Below are 9779 nucleotides of genomic sequence, written 5' to 3' on the forward strand. Positions count from 1 at the left end.
AACCCGTTTGTTTATGGAAGACAAATGTAAATGTCTTCTCTTCCTTCTGAATTGTAATAATAAGTGACATGCCACGCTATCTTCACGTTTAAAAAACCCTTGAAACAACTCTTTGATTTGTGCACAGGTAGCCTGATGCCCCTATCAAACAAACCTTCATTTATCAATTGCAGTCAAAATGTTCCGCCTTTCATCCCTCGCGACCCACTTTTCAGTTACTACCCATTATTTTAATTGTTAATTCGCCTCCCGAATATGCATAAAATATTACCCACTGGTCGTTAATCGACTAGCAATAAAACAATAAATGTATTGAGTTTGTAACAAACTTCTGTGCTTTGTTGATGCTTATCTTATGGCATCGCACAGGGACATACTGTTCTTAGACGTGTTATGACATGTTTTCTCTAGTTCAGTTACAGATGCAATTTCAATGACTGCAATAATTCTTAGACCAGTAATTTCTTTTTTGTTTTTTAGTTGTTTCTGCGCTTAGTGGCGATTTAATTGCCAATGATTTTTTAAAGTTTGTTTTAAGATTGTGCTGTTACACCACCACTGTTAAGGGAAAGTTTAAAGTTTGCAAACATGTTTAACGCACCTACAACATTTTTTTACACAAACAGACTAAGAAATGACTACATTTTTTGTTTTGGAGTTTTACAACTTTATGATGGAACATTTCAGAAACACCTGTACATGTACCATGCTTATGCAATGTCCAACAGCTTGTGTTTTTAGCAAAAATCATTTATACAAGATTGATGTCTGATTAAGACGATTAAATATAAGTCCAGAATTGTAATATTGAAGTAATTACTTGGAAAGTTTGACCATCGTTATCATAACGAAGTTGACTGCAATAGGATACATGTATTACTGATGATGAATTTCAGTTTTCGTGTTTTTGTTTTGTTTCTTTTAAAAACTTAAAAAAGTTAAACCAATTACAACTATTCGTCGGATTTCTACATTCCATGAGCAACACAAAGGGTGTCATTAGTAGAACTTGAACTGAAAATTCAGATACGGGGTGGGGGGAGGTAAACGTGTGTGTAAGCGTTCAATCCTCCACAAAACACTACATAAAAACCTAAAGTAAAGACTGAGCAACACAAACCCACCAAAACAATGATAATCTCAGGCGCTCCTGAGGGTAATGAGATCCTGATCCACTAATAAAATCCGTCACATTGTTCATTTTAAGTAAAAATTCTGTGTCAAGTCTCATTCGGTGGATCATTATCGAGGAACAAAGGATGGGATAAAGGTTACGACAGTTGGAACATATCCGTGGTCATCTGTAATACAGATAGTTCTTAGAAATCAACCAACCCGTGATTGCATCCGTAAACCTATCCAAGAAATGACTTCAACGTAACTACCTGGTAAAATAAAATAACCGCAATCAATATTTTATGAACAGTATTGCACCGCAAAGATCTAATCTGGAAATAATAGTCTGTTCATTGCCCTTCAAATCAAAATAGCCGTTTCAGTTTTAACGTGTTTAAACGAATGCATAAAACGCGCATCCAGCTGAGCAGAAACAGTACATTTTACTACGAAAATTTGACCGTCACCATCAAGAATAAGTTGACCGATACTATGTCTCTGTGCCTCAACTCACGAGTGCCCTGTCTTTGAATTCTCAGATCTATAAATACCACAATATTCGTCTGATCTGTAACTTAAGCGACTGTGTCCTATTCATTATTGTAACATTTTTGGTTAGTTTTGATTCGCATTATTGGAAATGCATGCATAGCAGGAGGTTATCCTGACGACACACCGGTCTCGATCCGTTTAGAGTTCTGCGATTCCCTCTGAGTTTTGATTTGCGTTGTAAACTCGGAAAAGATTTTCCTTTTTTCAACATCGTTATACAGCTGTTGCCTCATATTTACTTTGATTTACTACCGTACCATCGATACAACCGTTGATGGACATATTGCTCCTACTACTACTTGATGTTTCAGCATTGATAATGATTTGACATGCTCAGGCAAATTAACTTTGACAGCTTTGGATGTCCTTTTTTAGTCGCTGTTGACAAAAAAAAGTAAATTAACAAAAATACCGAACTACAAGGATAATTCAAAACAGAAAGTCCCTTATCAAATGGCAAAATGAAAAGCTCAAACACATCCACATCAAAGGAATGGAAAACAACTGTCATATTCCTGACTTGTTACAGGCATTTCCTTTTGTAGAAAATGGTGGATTAAACCTGGTTTTATAGCTAGACAATATAGCTTCCACAGTATTATTTACTGCTCTTTGGTCTCCTCATATTTCCACTTACTGTTCATAATGAAATATTAACCACTAATACGCAAGAAACGTATTAAAATTGATTGTTGAAGTTAGCCATGCAGTCTTAGTTTAGATCACTGACCATTATCGAATATCTGTATCACAGATGACCACGAGTATGTTCTAATTGTCGTAGCCATTCTCTCGTCCTTTTTCTTCGATTGTGACATCACCGAATGGGACTTCACACCGAATCATTACTTCCAATGAGCAACACAACGAGTGCCACATGATTGATGCGGTTCGTGTTGCTCAGTCTTTTGCATTTTTTTTTTTGGGGGGGGGGGGGGGGTGAGGTAGGAGGAGTTTGCGGACTGTTGTTGGTCTTATACGTCATTTTTCAATTTTGCCAGGATTTTGTCGGTCTCACATTAAATTGAACGAGTTTTGATTCTCTTTTTGATATCTTCTGCCTTTTTTTTACTTAATTTTTTTTCAAGTATTCGTTGAAATTTCTGCAGATAGTTAAAAACTATTTTTTACATTTTGACAAAATAAATCAAGGCCAAAGTTGACATTTTCATACCTTTGATTGAAACATTCCGCTTCCGACCACTACGGTATCGGTCGGCCATAGTGTGTGCATTTGATGAATTTTCCTAAAATATTTGCATTTGCTGCTGAAAATTGTCTTTTTCGGTACCACTAACAATGGAAGTACTTTAAAGGCGTTTTTATTATCTCCATGCTTTGACCATTTGCCAATTAAATAAATCATTTAATTCTAGACAATAGGAAAACATTTCCAACTTTGGAACTTTAATTATATATCGTGTCAAAAGATGCAACAGTTTATATGTAGTAGTGTTCTGATGTATTTTTCCCATCCATATATGTGGCTTAATAGGACCCTTAATATCCCTCCCCATCCTGTACAAAATAATTTCATATTGAATGACTGATCGTTTTGAAATGATGAACGTGAATCACAACTTGATTTAAACTCTTTGGCTTTGCAATAATTTTGCTTGAACGTCCCTGTCGAAGTTTAACCAAGAAAAGCACTTTGGACGCACGAAATTTATAAAATGTTTTCATTTACCAGCACCAAGTCGATACCTCTACTGTCATATTCCTGACTTGGTACAGGCATTTCCTTTTGTAGAAAATGGTGGATTAAACCTGGTTTTATAGCTAGACAATATAGCTTCCACAGTATTATTTACTGCTCTTTGGTCTCCTCATATTTCCACTTACTGTTCATAATGAAATATTAACCACTAATACGCAAGAAACGTATTAAAATTGATTGTTTAAGTTAGCCATGCAGTCTTAGTTTAGATCACTGACCATTATCGAATATCTGTATCACAGATGACCACGAGTATGTTCTAATTGTCGTAGCCTTTCTCTCGTCCTTTTTCTTCGATTGTGACATCACCGAATGGGACTTCACACCGAATCATTACTTCCAATGAGCAACACAACGGGTGCCACATGATTGATGCGGTTCGTGTTGCTCAGTCTTTTGCATTTTTTTTTTGGGGGGGGGGGGGGGGGGGGTGAGGTAGGAGGGGTTTGCGGACTGTTGTTGGTCTTATACGTCATTTTTCAATTTTGCCAGTATTTTGTCGGTCTCACATTAAATTGAACGAGTTTTGATTCTCTTTTTGATATCTTCTGCCTTTTTTTTACTTATTTTTTTTTCAAGTATTCGTTGAAATTTCTGCAGATAGTTAAAAACTATTTTTTACATTTTGACAAAATAAATCAAGGCCAAAGTTGACATTTTCATACCTTTGATTGAAACATTCCGCTTCCGACCACCACGGTATCGGTCGGCCATAGTGTGTGCATTTGATGAATTTTCCTAAAATATTTGCATTTGCTGCTGAAAATTGTCTTTTTCGGTACCACTAACAATGGAAGTACTTTAAAGGCGTTTTTATTATCTCCATGCTTTGACCATTTGCCAATTAAATAAATCATTTAATTCTAGACAATAGGAAAACATTTCCAACTTTGGAACTTTAATTATATATCGTGTCAAAAGATGCAACAGTTTATATGTAGTAGTGTTCTGATGTATTTTTCCCATCCATATATGTGGCTTAATAGGACCCTTAATATCCCTCCCCATCCTGTACAAAATAATTTCATATTGAATGACTGATCGTTTTGAAATGATGAACGTGAATCACAACTTGATTTAAACTCTTTGACTTTGCAATAATTTTGCTTGAACGTCCCTGTCGAAGTTTAACCAAGAAAAGCACTTTGGACGCACGAAATTTATAAAATGTTTTCATTTACCAGCACCAAGTCGATACCTCTACTGGCTTATGGACTGTTAGTCCCGGGTCTTACCGTCAGGTCAGTGGTCAGTATTTCAGTACTGCCATGATTTATAACATATTGTTTTCTAAAAATTCTCCGTTGATTAATTAAGAAATTACCAAGGAATTAAGGTTTCAACTCATGCAGGCAAAATTGACATAAGACGAATTTGGCTATAGTCCTTGGAGGTTCCTTTTTATCAGATAGCTTCTTACTTTTCTTCTTTTTTATTGGATTCGATCGAAGAATAATATCAACGACTTCATAAATATTTTCATTTATTAAACAATCATTTGAAGATATACATGTATGTTGTGTTTGAAATACAAAGACTTATGGGCGTGAAATGAAAATTGTGATTATTGTTCCTCCAAAAAATGTATGTTGATAACACTGGTTATATCCTACTTCATCCGTAGTAATAATATCTTCTGTAATACAATCCACGTCCACCCCATCCATTATCCCATCCGTTATCATAGCCGTTATCTCCGTCCCATCCATTATCCCAGCCGTTATCCCGATCATAATACTGTGCTAAGGTTGTCATCAATATAACACAAAACAAAACCAATTTTAGGAACATGTTGTCTGAAATGATAGTTTATAATCTCGTCAGTAGAAACCTATAACATCAAGTATATAAAATATACTGGTCAAAACTATGCAATCATCCAATTTACATTAACTCTTAACAGCTATTTAAGAAATATTTAGAAAAAACAGTTGCTGATATTAGATATTAATATTAACAAATAAAGAACTTTAATTGGAAAAAAATAACAGAATTAATTTTTTTAAGTTGATTTTCTTTCTTTTCTGAACGAGATGGTAGGAAGAGGGACGAAATTATAACGTGTTGTTTTCATGTTTTGTGTCTTTGTCATGGGGATATAAGGTTTTCTCATGTGTGCTCGTTCCAGGTAAGCCTGTATATTAAACTCTTATTGTCTATTACTGTTTTCGTTTTCAATGAGTTAAAAAACAATTCTCTGTATTCAAAAGAACATCTCCTTATTTTATGTAGACATTATACAATAATACAAAGGTACATATGTTGAGGAAATATGTAATAATACAAAGGTACATATGTTGAGGAAATATGTAATAATACAAAGGTATATATGTCGAGAAAATAAACAATCAATACAATAGAAATACATAAATATGTTTACATGTAAACAATGTGCATTGTATATCAAATGGAAGACCTTAAAATATGGAGAGGAGGGAGAAGGTTAATTGAGAGAATCTACTTCATCGTTTATAATTTTAATAAACTTACACATATGTTTAAGCTTAAATTGTTTAGATGTATTCATAAGTTCCCTGAACTTAAGAATATTACAATTTTTGTTAATTTTTAAGCTAAGTATTCTTTACTTTCTGTTGTAAAAAGTTGTATTTGAGGAGATAATGGTATTCATCACCAATATCGCCATCCTGTAATAAAGAAGAGGTCCGATTTTCTCTTGGGTTATTAAACCTCTTCCCACATTCTATTTGCAGTTTATGATTTACCATTCGAAATTTCCAGAATGTAAACAAATCTTTGTCGCTTAGTTCATCGAAATACTTTTCAGTTGTAAACGATTCTTTGAACAATCTGTAATTCAGAGTTTTTGCAGAGGTTTTCTGCACTCGAGGCCCAAGTTTGAGTAAATTGGTCTTCTAAAGTAGGTTTAACAATTCGTTTAAGCCAATTTATTTCTCGCTTAATAAGAATTTTCCAAAACTCTTTTGGACTGCAACTTCTCATTTGATCCATCTTTTTTCTAAAGTCATTTCTGAATCGCTTTTGTGCATTATTCAGAAATTTTTAAAGCGCCTTTCTGCCATTTTGGCAAGATTACATAAATTTTCGGACTATCTTTTACAGCGTTTGAATTTCGGTAAACACTCCTAGCCGTTTTACATGCAAATTTGCGTGATGCTTCACATTCTTAATTTTCTATTTAATGTTTTGTACCAAATGTTTTTGTTGCACAGTCAGTGAAGACTATAATGCTTTTTATTTGTAATCATGTCAATAAAATTTTGATCATCCTTAATCTTATTTTCTAACTCTAATGAAATACTATTAATTTATTCTCTTGAAATACCTCAAACTTCTCATTTTCCCATCTTTTTATTTTTAGATTGTTCATAGTATTTCTTTTTTTTTTTTTTTTTTTTTAGATTATGGTTTTATTTTTTGTTCTACTTCACCCTTTACCGTTATTTTAAAGGGACCATAAACATCCTAAAAGAAATTCGAAAATTGTAAAATTTCAAGATCACTGAAGTGCATGTCAGATTACCCTTACTATCTTTTTTGTCCTACCATTCTAATAGATAAATTTTTGCCATTGGATAGTTATAGCAGTTGAGTTCCAAGTCTATTTTCCTTTTATCCGTATTTTTTTCTTTTCCTTTGAAATTTGAATCGAACTAATTCATAGACTTCGTTTATATCTGAACCTTCATTTAAGTTTTCTGTGAAAGAAATATATTCATTCTCAATTTTACTAATATCACTATTTGATTAATATGATGTATACTCGGATGGTATATATACTATCCCTAAAATCACATCTTCATCATGTGAAACTATTTTAGAAATTTTGCACAATAGTACAATTTTTTAAGGAGTATCAATTACTTCTATATACTCATGTAAATTAACTTTGTAGGCAACAGCTATGCCGCCCGATTTTATCTTTTTGCTTACTTTTTTCCTATTTTTCATGACAATTTTATTTCCTTTAAATTTAATATCATCTAGATCATCAGTTTTGTTTCCGTAAAGCATGCATTACCATTATTATAAATTAGTTCGGCGAATTCAGGATAGTTGATTTTTGTTTGAAGTTCACAGCAATTAATACATAAAATACTCAAAGTAGAGTCTGTTAATGAAGAGTTACATTTAGTAATGCCGGATTCTCTCTGAGATTCCCATAACTTTGTATTGAATGTTTGAGATATGAAATGGAAAAAAACCAAAACTGTAAAAAATCACCTTATTATGCATCTTGTTCTCTAAATACACACATGTACTATAAAAACGAAAAAAAGACATGACTGGACTATTGATTCGAAGAACCTTCCAAACTACACAAAAATAACTATATCCATCCTTTATTAGAAAAGTAGACAGACTTAAGAATGATTGCTAACCTATATGTACCATGAATTTAAATCATAGCGCTAGAGGTATAAAAAAAAAATTAAACAGTTTTATTTAAACTTGCATTTACATGACATAATTGCATATAACAAAATCATGGCTTCTTATTGGGATGTTAATTGACTAGCGGACGCCTTTGTTTGTTGTGTTGCTGTTTTGTAACGTTTATTCCATTTCTCTTCACGTTGACAATTATAACTAATGTACAGTTGATTACCTCTGTTATTTGTGTTGTCCATAATGCACATTCGAGTGAATATTTAAATTAGGAAAATAACACTTTATAAATTTCATGCGCCGGAGGCGCTGTTTTTGGATTTTCCTTCATCGCAAAACCGAATATTTGAAGGCAAGAATGTATAAGAACCGAAACCGTTGAAGAGCTTTTCGAACAAAAAGGACCTTAAAAATAATTGCCAAATGGATCTACGGTCAACTTAGACTGGGAGAGTTGAAACCTTAGTTTCTTAAAAATTTATAAACCTTCAATTTAAAAAAAGTTTTGTTATAAATCCTGTCAGTTTAAATGCAGAACAAACTTACTAGTGATTGTTTCCAGTAATTCTCACTGCTTTCTCAGTGTCACTACCAAAGATAATGTTCTTGCAGAAGACTACGTTTGGTGTTTTTAAAATTTGATAGAATCATTAAATTGATGCAAATGACCTACCAACTAGAATGCTGTTCTTACCTTAAGAAATAATCTTGTCTAACATATAACGGTAATTGCTTCTGCAGAATGTATATATATGATAAGTAATGGTTTTTTTTATTTGTTCTTACAATTTGATCAAATGCAACTACATACATTAATATGTCTTCCTAAATGTTTGTTTACTCAGGCAAGTAATAAACAAAATATTGGTACATTCATCTTCAAACCTGCTGATTGTTGCATACATGCCGATCCATGTGAAAAAGGGAAAACAAATTAAGTCATTCGTTTTTACATTCACTGTAATGAAAACTGGTTTTATCCCGCAAGTAAGATTGAGTAATGTCATCCAAAAGAGACATTCAATTTTGCCAGCAGTTCTGGTTTTGCGGTTTTAGAAAGGACTAATGTATCCTTTTCTACTTCTGAGATTTGTTGTGCTCTTGAGTTTAATCACAGTAAAGGTTTTCAAAGTTTTATGTTTTCTTTCTTTTTTTTCATTTCCTCTTTTCAATTTTCTTTTTCTTTTTACAGAATATCCTATTTCGACTCTTTAAAATTCAAGAGTCTATTCTAAATTGAGGTAAATTATATGGCCTTCCAAATACCGTTTCGATCCCTAACATCACTGAAGAGACATTAATTGTCGAAATCCCGATATGGTGTACAAATTTTTGCACCTCAAGTTTGTGGAATACCATCTTTCCGCAAGTTAATTGTTTTCTGTTTGGTATTAAATTAACATTAAGATCCATGCTAAATCTGGTGATCAATTTATTTGGCAATCGCCAATGGCAGTCAGCAGGGTTTAAGAACATCCGTTGTTCGACCTGTTAGTCAAATGCGTTTTGTTAAAATATACTCTTTCACTCTTTTGGTCTTTTGGAAAATGTTGTTTGTGCTGTATTAAGACCCCTCTACCAAGAAATTTGTTTTATTTATTTATTGTCTGCTTCTGGTGCTATTGGCCTTTCTTAAACTGAATCAAAACATTCAATCAGATAATATAAATCCGATGTGTATATACAATTTAATTTGTAGGACAGATATGAAAGATAACGTCAAGTATAGAGGTACATGTAGTGTACTGATGCTTAAATATCTTTGAAGTGAGCTATAAATCATTGAACTGTAAATAAACTCTTAAGGTGGCTCGGCCCTTTAACAGTGCGTATATTTTAACGCATGTTCCTTATTGGGGTGAGCCACCTTAACAGAGTGAGACAAGGAACGTCGACACTGTTAGCAATTCCTAGAATGTTTCATGCATTATTACATTAGTTGAAATGAATTACCGTAACTTCTTAGTGAAATAAAACCGAATATTTCACATGTGAAATAAAAAAAGTATGACAAAAATAC

This window comes from Mytilus californianus, unplaced genomic scaffold (assembly GCF_021869535.1).
Source record: "Mytilus californianus isolate M0D057914Y unplaced genomic scaffold, xbMytCali1.0.p SCAF_2, whole genome shotgun sequence".
Classification (NCBI taxonomy): Eukaryota; Metazoa; Mollusca; class Bivalvia; order Mytilida; family Mytilidae; genus Mytilus; species Mytilus californianus.